Here is a 20281-nt window from a genome sequence, read left to right on the forward strand (position 1 = left end):
CACTAAGTTGAAAACTGCACAAAGACAAATTTCACTGCACAGATGTTTGTTCTTTCAATCTGAAGGGCCTATCCCTAGAGGTATCTAAATGGCTAAAATGATGTATACAATGGACTGTATTTGTAAACTATGTGGCTGATTGTGTTGTCCAGTTGTAATCTAGCACATGTACATCACCATGTGGAATTTCCATGATTAAAATAATAGAATGTTACAGTACAGAAGGAGGCCATTTGGCCCATTATGTCTATACTGACTCCTTGGTAGAGCTATCCAATTCACCCTACTTACCTGCAAATTCCTCAAAGCCCAGTAATGTTTTTATTTCCCTTCAAACATATCCAATTCTCTATTGAATCTGCTTCGATCACATTTTTAGGCAGTGCACTCCAGACCACAACAACTTACTGGGTGAAAATATGTTGCTGTTGCTTCTTTTGCTAATCATCTTAAATCTGTGTACTTTGGTTACTGACCCTTCAGCCATTGGAAGGTTTCTCTTTACTTACTCTATCAAAATCATTCAAAATTTTGAGCACCTCTATCAAATCCTTCTTTCTACCTTCTCTGCTCTAAGGAGAACAACCCCAGCTGAAGTTCTTCAGCTGCCCCTTCCCCAGAATGTGCCCATTATGAACTGATTCAGGGGAATAAATGAGAATGAAACTATTTCTTTCTCCATTTGTCATATTTGTTTAATTACTATTGGGGAATACAGGCATAATTAAAGTTAGTCAGTGTGTTCAGTTTTCAATCCATTAATTTTAATGAACAAATCTTGTGTAGGCCATGAATTGGGCATGACCTCAATCCCTGTATTCCCAATAAGCACTCACCATAACATTTAAAATCTACGTTGAGAGAGCTAAATTATAAAAATTGTCCATATTTATATATACTGGATGTATATAATTTTTTTAATTTGTTTACAGGATGTGGGCATCACTGGCTAGGCCAGCATTTATTGCCCATCCCTAATTGCCCTTGAGGAGGCGGTGGTGAGCTGTATTCTCGAATTGCCGCAATCCATGTGGTGCAGGTACATCCACAAAGGTGTTAGGGAAGGAGTTCCAGGAATTTGACCCAGCGACAATGAATAAATGTTTATAAAATCCTTATGCAAATTTGAACTTTAATTATTTTGGATGTATCATTTGGATGATAAAAGCAAACAATAAGTGAAATATGAAAGGACAGTTCATAAATTTTTAACACAATAAAGTTTAAATTTCTCGGCTTCAACATACATCACCATCTTTTGTGACCACTCTAAGCATGGCTGCCAACTTAGTAATTATTCGCCATTGTCTAAGTGCCATGCTGAGTGGCGTAGACAACCATGGTTCCCAAACTTTACGATCATAGCAACAGGGATAATCTTGTTGTTAGAGTTCTGGTTAAGCCAGTCTTTAATGTTGCCTAACTGCTTCCTGCACTGTCAGCCTCTTGCTCTTCTGGTAGTGATTAAGGCACTCCAACCCCTCTGCACAGGCAACATGTCCGAAGAGCTGCATTTGTCTTCTTTTTATATTATTAAGAGTTCTGTTGTTTTTCTGGCCTCATTCAGTACTTCTCCGTTAGTTCTTTTCTCCACCCAGCTTACTCTTAGGATCCTTCTTAGGCACCGCATTTTAAAACTGTTGATTTTCTTTTCTTCCTCTTTCTCAAAGCTCCAAGCTTCACATCCATAATTCATTACATTGATGAGAAAGATCTTCAATTCATCAGGAATACTGGACTTTATTGGAAACAGATAACAACAATCAGAAATGAGAACAAACTCGGTGATTGGAAAGTAATCAATAGAAAAAATAGACAAAACTGTATTCTCTCAGTAGACGGTTTCTCCCTGTACTGTGATGCATTCTCAGAGGAACTGAAGTGATGGATAGTATATGGGTAGGAGGGAGCGTCATCAACAACATCCGCTATGCTGACGACACTACTTGTGTGGCAACAAATGAAGAAGACTTAAAAAAATTAATCGATGCAGTTGTACAGTGGTAGACACGGGTAAGAAAACTGCAAGAAAATGTACACTATGGCAATGACAAAGAAAATGCACATTCCAGTATGCAATATCACAGTAAATGGAAACAATTGAGAACAGGCCAATCAATTCAACTATCTAGGGAGCACAATAACATCCGATGTCAAAAGCAGGACTAAAATCTGAAAAAGGATTGGACGAGCCAAAAATGTTTTTACAAAATTAAGCAACATTCTAAGAAATGTCAGCTTGACTCTTGAAACAAGAATCCATGTACTAAAATATTCTGCTTAATCAGTAACTACTAGTGCCATTAATACTGTTATAGTTCTGTGATTCCATTTCTAATTGTTTGAAGGGGAAAGAAGTTGTATTCATATCATGTCTTATTACACCCAAAATTATGCTGTAAATAATTTCACATTCGTTGAATTGCATTTTGAATTTCAGCCATTATTGTAAAGGGGCCAGCTAATCTGCGCACAGCAAGATGCCACTAACAGTAAATGAGATGAAAGAATAGTTAATCTGTTTCTGGTGATGTTGACTGAGGGAGGAATTCATTTGCCTACAAAACAGTAGTGATTACACTTCAAAGTAATTCACCAGCTGTGAGGTGCTTTGGGATATTCTAAGGATGTTATAACTCACTGCATAAATGCAAGATCATTTTTACATTATAAACTCATCGTAAAAATAAAATAAAGAATTGTAACCTACATATTATCACTGATGATATTGGCAGATGAATGATTTGCAAGGTTGTGTGACATTGCTCTGTTCTTTATTTATTAAGATAACAAGAACAACTTGTAGTTATATAGCACCTTTAATGTAATAAAATGTTTCAAGGTGCTTAACAGGAGCATTCTAAAACAAAATATGATACTAAGCTACATTAGGAGATATTGGGGCAGATGATCAAAAGCTTAGGAAAAGAGATATGTAGGTTTTAAGAAGCATCATAAAGGAGAAAAGCGAGGTAGAGAGGCAAAGAGACTCAGGGAATGAATTCGAGAGCTCAGGGCCAAAGCAGTTGAAGACTGGGCCATCAATGGTGGCGCGATTAATATTGGGGATGCCCAAGAGGCCAGAATAAGGAGTGCAGATAGCTTGGAGGGCTGTGGGCCTGGAGGAGGTTGCAGGCATAGGGAGGGATTAGGCCATAAAGGGATTTGAAATCAAGGCTGAGAATTTTAAAATTTCCTTATGTGACTGGGTGTCAATTTAAAATAAAGGTGTTGTTTAACTAGGAGCCAATCTACATCAGTGCGTATGATGGCTGTACAGGACATGGTGCGAATAGGACATGTGCAGTAGACTTTTGGAAGATCTCAAATTTATGGAGGGTAGAAAGTCAAAGGCCAGCCAGGACTGTGTTAGAATAGTCAAGTCTAAAGGTAAGAAGGACAAGAATTACAGTTACAGCAGCTGATGAGTTTAGGCAGGGGCAAAACTGGACAATGTTACTGAGGTGGAGGAGGGAGTAAGATGGTGGTGATGTCCGGGTTAACATGCAAAGGTGTGGTCTGTCGAGTCAATGACTTCCTTCTGGGGAGCGAACTCAGAGTGGGCACGGTAGGAGGGGATGGTGAGTGTGAGGGGGGCAGAGGGAGCCAATAGGGTGGGAGGGTAAGAGAAGTAGATAGGACAGCAAAAGTGGTTAGTGAGGACTTGGAGGCAGACACCGTCCCTAGGGGTGGGAAGGAGGAGGTCAGGGGGATCAGTGTGGATGGTAGTGGGATTTTTATGAAGGTAGGGAATGTGCACATTCACCTGGACATCCTAAATGACAATGGTTCGGGTTGGTAGATGACGGTGGGGAGGTGGAAGGTGATGCTGGGGGATTGACAGTTATGGGGGAAAGGACATTGGTGACTGGGGGAGGAAAAGGACTGGGGAGCTGACAAGATACTTGACCACTACTATGGTTGTCAAAATCAAAAGTGAGCGGAGCCTCGTGTTGGACAGCCACAGGTGCTGCATGGGAGTGCGATCAGTGGGTGGACAGTGATGCAGGTCAGCTCAGATGGACAACTGAAAGAGAACCCCAGCAGGCAGCATTGAAAATGCTCGGGACAGTAAGATTAAGTGTGATGGATGAAGGATCTGCGTGCGTGGGAGAGTGCTTGCATAAGGCTACGAAAGGCCCTGACCCACACACACTGCTTCCAGAATCACTTGTGGTCCAGCTGCGTGCAGCTGAACTGCAAGTGGGGGAGGATGAAGTGGGAGGACTCGTGAAACCTGTCAATGAAGCTGAAAGACAACATTACACATTATTCAGTGAAAGTCAATACATTTTCAGATTATAAAGTGACAAAATGTGTTCACCCGTGCAACCATTGGTGATCAGAATTTCTAAACTTTTCTAGGCCTACCATTTTTTCTAGGTGCTGCCCTGACATCTGCAGCAGGGTTGGAGACAGCCTGTGCAAGGGTTGGCCCAATTGTCTCTGATGACTTTGGCATGTGTCCTCTGGGGAGCTGAGGTCTTGAGGGCCCTGGCTTGCTTTGGCTGCCCTCTTGTGGGCCAGCTGCTCCCTCTGCGGTCAGAGGACGAGGTTGAGGAGGTTACAGGCAAAGAGGACTCAGGGAACAGACAACCTCTGAGGTTTCTGAGTGGATAACCCAGGGGTACCCAGTTGCTGCTCCTCCTCCTTCGGGTGCCCCAGGGTCCCAGCCTGACTCCATGAGGGGAAGGAGCACCTGGAGGGATGCCGAGGTGCCCCCCTTTCCCTCTCACGTTGTCACTGCAAGACCTCACCCATGGCTTCTGCGATGGTGTGCACGCCTGCTCTGTTGGACCATGATCTTCATGGCACCTGCCATCCTTCCCATGGGGGATACACGCACATGTTGGCACCACTTCATCAGGGAGCAGGCAGATGCACTCCTCCAGCTCACGCGCCATTCTGTCGAGGGCTTCCAACAGCTCTGCATGATGTTCCCACACCTTCTGCTGACCCTCCACGGTGAAGGCTGAATCCAGAGGCTTGTCATCTGACTCAGACTTCACAGATACCTCTTCCCTAGCAGTTCTCTGAATGCTGGAGAGCTCGGCTGAACCTGCCTCCTTCTGCTGCGGATACATATCCACGTGGTGACCACCAGAATGTGAACCTGAACCTGATCTAGGTCCCACCGAGGTGTGTGCCTCTGCGCTGGTGGAGGGTGTGGCTAAGTATTGTGTGGGGTCTTCCAGGCTGCTTATTTTCAGCTCTTCAATGGACCAATATACTCCACAGAAATATTATTAAATAAAATTTGACGTATAAGAAGATATTAGGGCAGACAACTGAAACACTGGTCAAAGAGGCATGTTTTAAGGAGTGTCTTAAAGGAGCAAAGAAAGGTAGCTATGGAAAGGTTTAGTGAGGGAATTTCAGTGCTTAGAACCATGACAACTAAAGGCATGGCCATCACTGATGGGACAAATAAAATTGGAGCTGCACAAGAGGCCAGAATTGCAGGAGCACAGGAAACTCAGCAGATTATAGCACTGGAGGAAGTTACAGAAATAGGGAGGGGTGAGGCCATGGAGAGACTTGAAAAAAAAGAGAATTTGAAAATCAATGCATTGCTTAACCAGGAGCCAATGCAGGTCAGTGAGCACAGGGTGGGTGACTGGGATTTGGTACAAGAAGAGATTAGATGACTTCAAGTTTCCTGAGGGCAGAAGATGAGAGGCTGAGCAAGCACTGCTCAACCTCACACAGAATACACTGAGAAGGAGTCAGTTATTGGTATAATTTTATTAGCACACACACTCCAACAATGTTGTTTTTGCAAAGAAATGCCATGTGTATCTGTAACTAATATATAATTGGGGCCTAATTATTTGAATGGTGAAGGGGACGTGTGCTGGACTAAAATGAAAGCAACAGCTAAGCCAAGCACTATACTAGAGTAAAGGATCTTTTAATAATCATCCATCAAATAACTTTTTAGGGCACATCAGCATGCCTAAATCATGGCAATTTTTTGGACTTGCAATTCTTTTTCAGGTATCAAAAATTAAAACTTCTTAAGACAAATTAGCTCCTGGAAGCAATTTGCAAAAGAGTCACAAAACTCCAAAGAATCAATGGTGAACTTGCATTGCAAATGCTGCACGCAGCTGTTGATATTAATGAGCCAGCTCTGTGATCGCAGCTACTAGAAGCACTGGTGTAACTGACAGAGGGGCTCAGGAGCTGTGTTTACAACAGGAACACCATGAGAAGCAGAAGGCAGCCAATCCTCCTCTTTTTGGAGGCACACTTCTACCTTACTGCTGAACTGAGAAGAACGAGGACCTGGTGGAGACTCTAGGTCCCTTGTCCCCCTCTTAGTCCTTTTTATTATTTATTCATGGGATGTGGATGTCACTGGTTGGTCAGCATTTGTTTCCCATCCCTAACTGCCCTTGAGAAGGTGGTGGTGAGCCACCTTCTTGAACTGCTGCAGTCCATGTGGTTTAGGTACAACCACTGTGCTGTTAGGGAGGGAGTTCCAGGATTGTGACCCAGCGACAGTGAAGGAATGGCAATATAGTTTCAGTTCAAGATAGTGTGCATTTTGGAGGGGAACTTGCAGGTGATGGCATTCCAATACACCTGCTGCCCTTGACCTTCTATGTTGCAGAGGTCACCAGTTTGGATGGAGCTACAGTACATCTTGTAGCTGGTGCACACTGTTGCCATTGTGCCTCGGAGGTGGAGGGAGTGAATGTTAAGGTGATGGATCTTGTCTTCCCACCGGTCCCTTGATTCTATGGTCAAGGTGATGTTATGCTGGCCAGCACACATTTTCAACCTCCATTCAGTGATCCCCTGGACTCTTCAGGAGAGTCACTAGGTGCTTGATCAAGGAGGCCATTTTTAAAATTCATTCAGGGGATGTGGGCTTCGCTGGCTGGACCAGCATTTATTGCCCATCCCTAGTTGCCCTTCAGAAGGTGGTGGTGAGCGTCTTCTTGAACCACTGCAGTCCTTGTGGTGTAGGTACACCCACAGTGCTGTTAGGAAGAGAGTTGCAGGATTTTGACCCAGTGTCAGTGAAGGAACAACGATATATTCTCAAGTCAAGATGGTGAGTGACTTGGAGGGGAACTTCCAGGTGGTGATGTTCCCATCTATCTGCTGCCCTTGTCCTAGATAGTAGTAGTCGTGGGTTTGGAAGGTGCTGTATAAGGAGCCTTGGTAAATTCCTGCAGTGAATCTTGTAGATGGTACACACTGCTGCTACTGTGCGCCGGTGGTGGAGGAGTGAATGTTTGTGGATGTGGTGCCAATCAAGTGGGCTGCTTTGTCCTGTATGGTGTCAAGCTTCTTGAGTGTTGTGGGGGCTGCACTCATCCAGGCAAGTGGGGAGTATTCCATCACACTCCTGACTTGTGCCTTGTAGATGGTGGAAAGGCTTTGGGGTGTCAGGAGGTGAGTTACTCGTCGCATGATTACTAGCCTCTGACCTGGAATATGTTGGCCCTGTACTCTCCCTATTTCCTTCTTGAATGTGTCCCACTGCTCTGACACAGATTTACCTAAATGTAGCTGCTCCCAGTCCACTCTGGCCAAATCATATCTGATCTTATTAAAATGGGCCTTCCCCCAATTTAGAACCCTGATTTCTGGCCCATCCTTGTCCTTTTCCATAACAATCTTGAATCTAATGGAGCTATGATCACTATCTGCAAACTGCTCCCCCACTGATACTTCTACCACTTGCCCGGCTTCATTCCATAAAATTAAGTCCAGGACTGCCCCCTCCCTTGTAGGACCTTCTACGTGCTGGCTTAAAAAGCTCTCCTGGATGCACTTGAAGAATTCTGCTTCCTCTAAACCTATCACACTATGACTAACCCAGTTAATGTTGGGGAAGTTAAAATCTCCCACTATTACTACCCTATTATTTTTACACTTCTCTGAAATTTGCCTACATATCTGCTGTTCTATTTCTCTCTGACTGTTTAGGGGACTATAGTACACTCCCAGCAATGTGATTGCTTCTTTTTTGTTTTTCAGTTCTACCCATATGGTTTCATTTGAGGAGCCTTCTAAGATGTCATCCCTCCTTACTGCTGTAATTGATTCCTTGCTCAATATTGCAATACCCCCTCCTCGTTTACCTCCTTCCTTGTCTCGCCTGAAAACCCTATACCCTGGAATTTTGAGCTGCCAATCCTGCCCCTCTCTCAACCATGTCTCTGTGACAGCAATGACATCATACTTCCATGTGTTAATTTGTGCCCTCAACTCACCTGCCTTATTTGTCAGACTCCTTGCATTAAAATAAATACCAGCCAACCTTGCCAAACTCCCTTGTGCCTTAACTGGCCTATGATTTCTATGCCTTGCAGGCTCACTTGCTCTCTCTTCTAATTTTGGCTGTGCAATTCTCCCTGCTGAACCTCCTCTCAGGATCCCATCCCCCTGCCGAGTTAGTTTAAACCCTCCCCAACAGCACTAGCAAACCTCCCCACAAGGATGTTGGACCCATCCGTCCGCCTTGCACAGGTCCCACCACAAGGTATTTCTTTTTATTTTATTTCCAACAGAGATTCCATCAAAAATATAAAGGCTGCCTGGCCGATTGACCCGTCCGCCAACCGTAAGGTTCAACGGGCCACAAAAAATTGCAGACAATTGCGCCGTTAATGGGTTTAATTGCCGGTGGGCGCTCTTCCGACTACTGCGCACACCTGCTGAGTGAAATATCGCACGAGTGTATGATGACTTCGGAACGCTTGCCCAGCCTTATCTCACACAATTTTATGCCCATTCAGGTCAGGTGCGCGCCTGCCTGTGGAACGTAAAATTCTGTCTTTTGTTCCTGTGATTGACCTGTGTGAGAGAACAGAATGACCAGGGCTTCTCATCCCTCCAGGTAAGAGCCCACAGAGTCAGCTGCATCTCAGATTGATGCCTGTACAATGGAGAAAAGATCACTGCCACCCCTTATGCTAGCCTGAGGCCTGACGCTCCCTCCTGTCTCTTGCCTCACCAGCCATGATGGATCAGCCACCATGAAAACCTGCAGCTCTAGACCTCCTCATCCCTGGGCGTCAACATGGCAATGATCCAGGCCCTCTCCCTGGCCTTCTGGGCCATCTTCTGCTCTTGTGACATATAACAATAATGCTAGTAGCCACACTAGAGCAAACACAATGCTTAACCGCCTTGGTGCAGGGGTAGGGAGTGGTATTGATGGCTTCTGGATGCTGTTGCATCTGCGGCCAATGGCATGCATGTGCCATTGAACCAGTCTGGAGAGCCCTTGCAAGCGTTGGCAGTACAGGGTTGGCAGTGCAAGGCTCGCAACCCCTGGCTGAGTTGCAGCCATTCGTTTCTCATGAGATTCTGCAGCCTCTATCCATAACCACTGACAAGGTGGGCTCCCCCTCCCCAGCAACTGGACCTTCACACTTATCTGTTTGCTGCCAAACCACCCCCCATGCCCCCCGCAGTAGGAGGTGTGCGGGCACTCACCATTACTGAGCAGGAAAGGTCCCTGACCCGCTTGCAGCACTGCAGCCAGGTTCTCTAGGCAATTCAATTCTGCTGAGTTTTTCCAGCTATTTTTATTTTTGTTTCAGATTTCCAGCATCCGCAGTATTTTGCTTTTATCTCTAGGCAACCTCATGGCTGCTGACCTCCACTATGACCACCAGGTTCGCTTGGTTAAGTGGAGAGGTCTCCTCCTCTTGTCTCTGTGGAAAAGGACCTCCCACCTTGTCCAAGTAGCCTGGAGAAGAACAAGCAAGGAGTCGTTGCAGGAAGGATTGTTAAGGCAAAGACCTTTTGCATCAGTGCTCAGATGTTGAAAGCCCTTAAAACATGGCGGCAACAATTCCTTCCACATGAGGTGATAACACAGTTGCCACCTTAAAGCCATCTCTGGCTGTTGAGTGGTCAGCCCACCACCTGCCGGACGTTAATTCATCAAGTCAGGACCCGCTCCCAGTTTCTCATCAGTCCTGAGAAATCGCCGCCCCTAATGTTGTTCCTATATACATAAAAGAAAATAGGAGAAAACCTGGGAACTTTAGATCAGTCATCTTAACATCAGTGGCAGGAAAGATAATGGAATCTAGATGAAAAAAATTGATAGAGGGGAAACTAGAAACAGAAACTATAATTAAAATATAATCAGGATGGAGTCTGAAATGTCAATTCAAGCTTAATTAACCAGATAGAATTATTTGAAGTGGTAGAAGGAAGAGTGGACAAGGGCAATGAAGTAAATGTCATATACTTGGATTTTCAAAAGGTCTTTGATAAGGCACCTCACAGTAGGCTGATGACAAAGGTTAAGGCATGTGGAATCAGGGAACAAACATCTGAATAGAGAACCAATTGGTGAAAAATAGAAAGCAAAGAGTAGGGGGAAAGGATAATTATTCAGATTGGAGGAAAGCAGAAAGCAGTGTTCCACAAGGATCAGTGCAGGAACCACCATAATCCATCATTTACATTAATGATTTGAATTTAGGAATAAGTAACTCAATATCAAAATTTGCAAATGATACCAAACTAGGGTATAGCTAACAAACAGTCACTTGGTAATATAGAATTTGAATATTGCTGAGAAGAGAAACATGTTGCCGAAGCTTTTCATCTTGCATTAATCAGGACAAACGCAAGAATGCCAAATTTCAAATGGTCACAATTTATACTCCAGGAAAAAAGGATGCTGATTTGTTGGTAAGTCGGCTCTAATTGGCCAAGACATTGCCTTGGGAAAGCAATGGGGAACTATAGGCTCCCCAATCTCCTGGGTAATTCAAAAAAGGTGCAAGGTTTGAAAATACTCCTTTTGTTTGCAGAGAACAGGTCCCTGTGTCTGAATGTACGTCGCTTCTAGCAAGCATAAATGAGCCACATTACAAGTTCAACTGATTATCTTGAATTGTTTGTTAGCGTAGTTATTAGCACATTCGGGATTGTTCAGGAAGTGCGGCCCAATCCAGAATCACATCTAACAGTAGATGTTTTGTTTTTGGGTTTTGCAAGCCCGGGCTGTTTGAGTACTCTGCACTCTGTCTATTATGAACATTCGAAAGAACATGCTATTTGATTCGATCAATCAATCAATGGCATATACAGCCTCCGAACCTGGCATTGCACCAGCACTGAAATTCATACATGATGTTGCTCAGTTGTGTGGTAGGCAGAATGTCTTTGTTCGTGATTCCAGGGGTAACTACCCTGCTCCCCTTGGCAATAGTGCCATGGGATCTTAGGTCTTTGACCTGAAGAAGGGTGACAGACCTGAAGTGTTAACTCTGTTTTATCTGCACTGGTGCTGCATGACCCGCTGAGTATTCCTGGCATTTTCTGTTTTTATTACAATTTTTAAGTGCTGTCTTGGCTTCTCTGCTGTCCTGATTCTAACTTGCACCAAATTTCGTTCACCCATCCACCCTGTGCTCACTGACTTACTTTGACTCCCGGTTCCCAAATGCCTCAATTTTAAATTTCTCATCCATGTGCTCAAATCCTTTCATGGCCTTGTCCCTCTCTATGTCTGTAGCCTACTCCAGCCCCTACAACCTGCTGAGAACTTTATCTTCCTCCAATTGTGAATTCTCAGGTATGCCCAACTTCCATTGCCTCACCATTGGTGACCGAACCTTCAGCTGTCTAGGCACTAAGCTTTGCAAATCCTTCCTGAAGCCTCTCCACCCCTGCCACTCTCTTTCCTCCTTTAAGACTCCCCTTAAAATCTACCTCTTTAAAGAAGCTTTGGGAAATTTACCCTAATGTTTCCTTCATTGAGTTTTGTTTTGTTTGTATGTATTCCTGTGATGTGCCTTAAGATATCTTACTACATTAAAGGTGATATATAAATGCAAATTGTTGTTATTGATGGACATCGCTCCCCAGTGCTACCAGCTGCCAAGATCTTCCTATGCCCCATTGCTCCCACTACATCACAAAACCCTCTATGCCTATTACTGACAAAGCCTGGTGCCTCAGACACATGCTCTGTGACCTCCCCCACCGCCACCACCACCCACTCACCCCCCCCCCCCCCCCCCCCAGTGTTGCCATACCCCTGAACTGCTGCCAGAGTCTAAACTACACCAGTATTGTAAGGGTCCTGGAAACCCCCAGTAAACCAAGCTCCACATTTCCACTCTCCCAGTAATGCCAAGCCCAAGTTTCTCCCACACAGGGCTTCCATTACCTAAAACCTGCTCAATATGTCTAAAGCTCAGTACCCCCACCCACAACTGCTGCTAAACCCCACAGCTACCTCTCCCACTGTTGCTAAACCCCACAATCCTGAATCTGCTATATGTTGCTTACAATTTTCCTAAGTATCTTAGGCTTTAAAACATTGAGATAAAAATTAATAAAGGAATATATAATAACAATCAAGATCACTCATTTATGATTTAGGCATCTACATGGAATTCAATCCCAAAGGATCACGTCATTAAAAGAGAATTTTACATATTCTACCATGATAAATTATTGGTCTTGACAATGGCTATGCAATACTCTGCATAACATCCCAATTTTCCAGATTTATTGGGATCTAAATTTAATATAATTGTGCCTATTTTATGGGTCTAAAACATGTTCAACCATAACCATTTTAACGGTGAGGCCTACACATTCTTCGCACTGGAATTGCCCATGCTGAATTGTTTGGGGCCTTTTGGCAGCTCTGGTGGCCACCTGAAATGAGCGCCAACTTCACTCCAATATTGAAATGGTGCTCCTGCGCTCATTTCAGAATGAAAATTGGAGTGCTAAATTTGTTTGTCCTAGTTGAAGCCTGCCATATTCAAGCTCTGAGTGGAATTTTCATGTTTGGAGCAGCCTAACCTGTGGCCTTTAAAGGAATCTGTCAAGGCAGTTCAGAAAGAGAAGCAAAAACTTGGAATTCTTTTAGCATTCTGTTGGGTCAGAAAGAGCACAAACATTCCTCTTGGCTCCACAGAATTGTTGTGAGTCACTTTTGACCCTCCCTTGTTCTGGCTCTTTTGTCCTGCCCTCCCTCCAATGCTTACCTGTGGGCCTTAGCTCAGGGCAAAATTGGTAAGTCCTTGACAGGAAAAATGCATCAGGGTGTCTGATTGGCACTTCAAACTATTCTTACAGTAGGCTCATACTTTCAAACTACTCCAGCTGGAGGTGGCAGGGGTGGGGGGGCGGTGGGGGAGACTTTCAGTATGGTAGAAATTTAGCAGCTTCAGAGTTCAATAGTAGGACCTCACCATATCTATCCCAGGGCAACTAAAGACTTCCGAGCCCCAGTCACTCATGGCGTTATATTTTTAACTATTTGAAAGACAGGATAGACTGGAACCTATACTATAGGTTTGTCAAGTTTGATCAGTGTACAAGGTGGAATATAACACACTAGTTATACAGCAAAAACATCCGACCATGACAAGTAGCTAACAGAATAACAAGTGTACACTGAAGTTCTATAGGGACACACCATCCTTCAAACTTAGCCAACAACCCCATTATTCATTTCTGTCTGTTATCAGCTGTTTACGCTTTGAGCTTCTCATAGACAAAACATACAGTCTGACAATTCGACTCCCATTATCAACTACTTTACCATGTAATGATTCACTATGGGTACAATAACACCCATATTTTGTTCTCACATACTGGTTAACTTACACATTTTAGCAAACAGCAATTGTTATGCAAGGGGAAAGGACAATCTGAACATATCTATAGAATATGGCTGTTTATTTATACATCTACTCAGTTACTTTTCCACTATTGCTGAGGTGTCATCTGGCCATGCAAGGTCTCCTGGTTATGGGTTCCCCTGTACCTGAGCAATTGTCATATATTGAAATACTCATTCCTTTTGATTCTAATGAAATGAAACTTACAGCATCAATCTGACCTTCTATCTTATTCCAAGCTAAATATCATATATATCTATTCTATTTATATTCCTAACTTCTAACAACAGTGCAACAGAAAAGTCTCCATATTTGTCTTGATGTTTGTTGAGCCAGTAAAGTCAATTGGTAGAATTGTGTTGGTCTAGTCTCGTGGATTAAATCGACCAAAGAGGGAAGAGGCCTGAGAATGCAATCCCTGTGCCTGTGAAATTCAAACAGCTAAAACAGCTAATACGACCACAAAAATAGACTGCTTTCCATGCAGGGAAGTGAGTCACTGTGACTGGGAGACCTTCACTAAACTCGATCTCTATAGGCTGTAGTTCACTACAGTATGCTTCCACTGTACATGTTTTTCTAGATAGAGAGAGCAGCTTTTTAATCAGAAATCATTCCTCCTAGACATTCCTTTCCCTTTAATTAAGCAACTTTCCCCACAATTTTATATACAATTATGAAGGTATGCACTTATTCTTCCTTATTTTTGCTGCACAAAACAAGTTATAAACTGTAATTTCCTAGCTCTAGTACAACATTAGTTGTTTTCAGTCTGTTTCCATATGTCTTTTTCATGTCACTCACAGCCTGCAATTAAGTGCCACAGTAATAAACAAAAAGTTTTCCAGTGCCTGACCCTTGTCCTATTTATCACAGCAGTACATTTTGCATTGCATTGTACAATATACAGTTACGATGCGTGTGGTTTCAAATGACCACGCCTTGCAGTTAGAAAGCACTAAACATGTGTTTTTGATCATTCTCTTTTGTTGATTATTTCAAAATATACTGCTTATTTAGTTTATTTCTTAATACATCATCACAGCTTTAATCAAGTGTCCCTCCATTAAAGGAATATTCCAGCGAAAATTACACAAATAGCTGTTGCAATCCATGTGCTGTTATGTTCTTAGTATGTTAGTTAATTTAAAAAAATGATAGAAGTTTTATGTACTTGCTTTGCAATTTTTTTTCGATTTACAAATTACTATCAGGGTGATCACATCCACTAGCCTGTTCTTAGCCTCTGATTCAGCCAACTATGAAGCTAAGAAATTATGTAGTAACATGTGGTGTTAAATCCATACACCACATCATCACTGATGAGCCAAGCAAAAAGAATTTATTGTTTCAAAATGTTGCCCTCCAACAAGCAATTTTTTTATACCAGAAATCCTAAGACTGAAGGTATTCCAGAGTTCACAAGTGGCCCATTGGCATCGTTATACTTTGGGATATTCTTTATCAATGTTGAGGAGCTCTGACATTAGGTCAGTCTTACAGCAGAACATGAAAATGCTGCCTTCAGCTCATGTCTGTTCTCATCACTTAATCTCACTGGCACAGCAGTGGAAGCCCAACGATTGGCCTCAGAGTCCCTCTGTGAGGAAAGTGAATAGATAATACCTTTGATCGAATTATGATATATATTTATGATATACATATATGTATAATTATGATATATAATTATGATATATTGTTGCTGGACTAGTAATCCAGAAATACAGATTTGAATCCCGCCATGGCAGTTGGTGGAATTTGAATGCAATAAAAATCTGGAATTAAAGGTCTGATAATGACCACGAAACCATTGTCAATTGTTGTAAAAACCCATCCGGTTCACTAATGTCCTTTAGGGAAGGAAATCTGCTGTCCTTACCTGGTCATGTGGCTCCAGACCCACAGCAATGTAGTTGACTCTTAAATGCACTCTGAACAAGAGCAATTAGGGATGGACAATAAATGCTGGCCTAGCCAGTGATGCCCACATCCCATGAATGAATAATAAAAAATTTTTTTTAAAGTGGCAGGTGGCCCTGAGTGTGTGGGTGGGCAATGGTTGGAGAAAATGGATTTTTTTTTTAAATTAAAAACCGAATAAATAAATAAATATTGTTTTTTTAAAATTGGTTCAAAAAAGGAGTAAAGATGGAGGAGAGAATTCATGGTCTGAAGTTGTTGAACTCAATGTTAAGTCTGGAAGGCTGTAAAGTGCCTAATCGGAAGATGAGGTGCTGTTCCTGCAGTTTGCGTTGGGCTTCACTGGAACATTGCAGCAGGCCATGGACGGACATGTGGGCACGAGAGCAGGATGATGTGTTGAAATGGCAAGCGACAGGAAGGTCTGAGTCATGCTTACAGATTGAGTGAAAGTGTTCCGCATCAGCACCATTGGGGAAGAGGTGGCTGCTACCAGTATGACACCTACTCATGGCATGTGATCGAGGAGGGACCGTGGCACAGGTGAGTGATGGTAGGAAGGGACGAAGGGACTTGCAGGGGGTGGGGGAAGGAAGGGGGATTGTTAGCAAGGACAGGTGGGTGGCTCTCAGCAGGCCCTCTCCTTTCTGATGCCTTGATCAGGCGCTTAGTGACTTTGAACACCACCACCCCCCCAACACCTATCCCATCTCTAGCCGTGGAGATCGAAAAATGGCTGGGTCCCCTCCTGATACCCTCCTACCTGGTTAAATGCCCCCTGCCACCAAACTCACCAATCGGCAGGGCACAGGTTCCGCCCAACACCTTGAGCTCAAAAATCTAGGCTGATACTCCAGTGCTGTTCTGAGGGAATGCCAGAGGTGCCATTCGGTTGAGTTATTAAACTGAAGCCCAAGTTGCTTTTTAAGGAAGAACAAAATGGTGCTATTTTGAGAAAGGGCAGGCGAGTTCTCCCAGTGTCCTGGCGAAATCTTATCTACCAACAAACATCAGAAAAACTGATTATCTAGTCATTTTCTCATTGCTTTTTATGGGACCCTGTTGTGAGAAAATTGGCTGTTGTGTTGGGATACCATTTTTGTCATTAGTGTTTACTTACCAATATTAATCCAACAAGTTCCTCCCATTGATTTATTTCTAGATTCCCTTGTACCATTACTGTTTGTCCTCTTACTGGACTGTGAAAATAGTTACAAAGGCACTGATATTGACTTTGAGGCACATAGGGATTTCGACCTCTTGTGTGAAACTCATAAGTAATTTCAGTGTGCCTGTCCGTGGCATTTTAATGAAGAAACTGCAATATCATTTTACTTCTGGGTTTGGTGTCAGTTGTGTGGCAGACGGTGTGATGCAGATTCACATGATGCAATCTCAACTCCAGTATTCAAAGGGACAATCCAAAGATGGAAACTAGAAGAGTTGGGAGGTTTTGCACAGATACAGCAATTTTGGAATGTAGATTCAGGATGTTTAAAGACTGTGCCCGCTTTAATGATGCAGTCAGGAGCCAGACAGATATACTTCCCAGCAACGGAAGGAAGAAACCTGCTATTGCTACAAAGAATGGAGATGGTTCAGGAGGTCAGCGGTAGGAGCATTGTTTGATGCTGCTGAATTCAATGCGGGAAAAAACTTAATAACCTAACCAGACAAGGAAAGGTAAGTACATTCTCCTACATCCTGTGGTGCACATCCCCATTCCCCACCCCCAGTACCTCCTCATGCTTCCTTCTCAAGCCCACTCCATTACAGTACTCCTTACACCCACTTGCCTTGCAAGATTACCCATCCTTCTCTTTCAGTGCACTTCCTTACATCCCCATCTATCCATCCACCACTGACACACAACTTGATCCTTATGTAATTTGTTGCCCCTCCCTGATGGTATACTTCATCGAATGTACTGGGTCCATCAGATGTACACATCTCATTTCACAATCACTCAGAGGTCTGTTCTTTTCGCCTGTTGCAGCAAGGAGTGAAAAACCCAAGGGAGAGCTAGAAAACTAGATGTGGTCCTCCACAGATCTCATAGCTGATAACTGCCAAAGAGGAACTGCTGGAGATCAGTGGTGCCTTGGCATCCTTTGCCAATGGCGACGGGGATTACACTTCATAATTAAATACTAACGACCAACGTATCATACAATATTCAGTCATGTCAATTTGATTCCAGCGAGTGAAAACTTATCGTCTTCACAATGATAAGCTGAAACTTTCTTACTTTGGCAGTACTCATTCATATATTTTCTCTCCACCAGGGCCCTTACATGCTTAGCAGCAGTCACTGGACCTTTTGGATGACAAATCCTCAAAGGAGTCCTTCTGAGGGTAGATGGTCACAGTATTCATGCTTACCATGCACCACCTCAGATACTCACACTTCAGTGGGTCCAGTTAGACAGCTAGTTGAGTTTTCACCTGGTGACTCACAGTTCACAAGTGAACGGGAGCAGACAGTAGTGGCAGGGACAGCAGTGGAGACTCTGCATTGGAGGGTGCAGTCCTCTCCAAGCTCTGCTCAGTTGGATGCAAATGCTGTACCCTGGGAGCCATTGATGAAAATGAGAGCCATTGAGAAGCAGGAGAAAATGTGTAATATACTGACAAGCCTTCCACGATTGCAGAGAGAAATAGTGCACATCAAGCATGACTAGGATGATATCACAGGGCATTGTGCGGACATTTTCTTCCAAGGAGAGAGTGACAAACTTCATAGAACATGAACTGCAGCAATCAAATGAGTTCATGCAGGCTTCTGGCAAACATTCTATAAGTAGCCTGCATTATGCACTTATTTGTATGCAGACAACTGGGAGATCCTGGATATGTTTCCAATAGCAACCTATAAGGATCCAGAATGATTCAAAAATGTTGAAGAAAGTGGTCATTTTCACAACCACAGTTCCAGCGGGGAGTAAATCTTTTCCTATGAAGCTACAGCCATCTCCATCACCTCCTGCTGATCTCTATTTCTCTGCTTCTCTGCTACTCTCTTCCTCGCTGCTCCACCCTCTATCCTGATCCCCTCTCCTCCAATCCCCCCATCTCCTGATCCCCCCATCTCTGTGGCTCCCTTTCTCTCTCTGCTGCTCTCTCCACTGCTCTTCCTCTCTTCACTGCTCCCCCTCCCCCTGCTGCTTCCCTTCTCCCCGCTACTCGCCCTCTCCACTACTACCCCCCTCTGCTGTTCTCCCTCTCCACTGCTCCTCTTCTCTACTGCTCCCTCTCTCTTCACTTGTAGGTCTCTCCACAGCAAGCTGTTGCTGATGGCAATGAGCATGATGATCTTCATCCGAGGTCCAATCTAAGGCAGCCATGATGCCACCCATCCTGATATGATTCTCACAACATCCAAAGTGTAAAGGCTAATCTCTCACTGCAAATACCCTGAGCAGGTGGTGAGCAGTGAGCAAGTGCAGCCCAGAGCACATCACAGTACTGTGGGGAAGATGGCTAGACAGGGGGGCACAGTAAAGTGTAGAAATGCAGTGGTCATAGGGGATTTGATAGCCAGAGGGATAGACAGGCATTTCTGTAACCATTGGCTTGAGTTCCATATAAATTGTTCCATATCTGGTGCCCGCCTCGTGCCAGGATAAGCAAAATCACTGAGCGCATGCAGAACAATTTGCAGGGAGAGGAGAACAGCCTGAAGTTATTGTCTATAAGGGAAAGGGTGGAAGTCCTGCAGCCAGAGTTTCAGGAGCTCAGGAGGAAATTAAAGAGCCAGACCTCAAAGGTAGTAATCTCTGGATGACTCCCAATGTCACACGTGAGGAAGTACAGGAAGAGTAGGGTAAAATGAACTAATGAATGGCTGGAGAAGTGGTGCAGGAGGGAGTACTTCAGATTTCAGGGGAAGTGGGAGCAGTTGCGGGGATGGTGGGACTTGTCCGAGGTGATGTGTTGGACCTCAAAAGAGCTGGGATCTATGTCCTCATGGGAAAGTTGACTAGTGGTCTGAGGGAGGGTTTAAACTAACTGAGCTGCAGGATATGCACCAGCATGAAACATTAGAGAGGAGAAACAAGGAGCACAAGAACTGGGAGAAGCTAACAGCCCTAGAAAAAAGAATAGTTCAGAAATAAGAATGATCAGACATGGGACAAATACAAAGCTGAAGTAAATTATGTAGCATGGGGAAAACTTTGGTGAACTTCAGGCACAAGCCAACACATGCGGACATGATATAAATGTAGTAAGAGAGCTCTGACTCAAAGAAGGGAGATTGGGAACTTAATGGACTAGAATTTGGTTTGTGTAGTGCTGCTTGTAGTGGAGACCTTGTGTTGCTTACCTAATGTAGGCCGCTTCCTATGTAGCTTGCAGTAGTGTTAGTGCAGAGGAAGGACACAGGCAGGTGAATCCTCGGTGTCTATCGGAAGGATGTAAACGGGTACAATACTAACGTCACACAGGATAACCAACTGAACTACCTAGAACACATATGTGTTAACCACTCAAGAAAATACAAGTGCAGAAAGGTAAGTAGACCCTGAAGTAGGGCTATTTAAAGAGCCACACAATAAGTTACAAGTTTAGAGTTTTTCACTAAAATGTGTGCAGGCTGAGTTGGTGGGAGCACTGTGGAGTATTGTTGGGGCAGGATTTATACCTCGTTGGGCGCACACGGTGGGCGGGCCCGGAAGCAGCTGCGAAACTGACCACCGCCTGCGATGGGGCCCCGACTGCAATTTCTCGCT

General features: G+C 43.9%; 1 long non-coding RNA gene across 1 annotated transcript in view; it reads right to left on the reverse strand.

The window, feature by feature from the left end:
* Positions 1-669: 669 nt before the first annotated feature.
* The window catches only part of LOC144673106 (uncharacterized), a 107947-nt gene continuing 88335 nt past the window's right edge, over positions 670-20281 (reverse strand). Inside the window, exon 2 of the long non-coding RNA XR_013574261.1 lies at positions 670-1738. This is a non-coding gene — a long non-coding RNA (uncharacterized LOC144673106). The remainder of the gene's footprint in view (positions 1739-20281) is intronic.

The sequence above is a fragment of the Cetorhinus maximus genome, chromosome 3 (genome assembly GCF_964194155.1).
Source record: "Cetorhinus maximus chromosome 3, sCetMax3.hap1.1, whole genome shotgun sequence".
Lineage (NCBI taxonomy): Eukaryota > Metazoa > Chordata > Chondrichthyes > Lamniformes > Cetorhinidae > Cetorhinus > Cetorhinus maximus.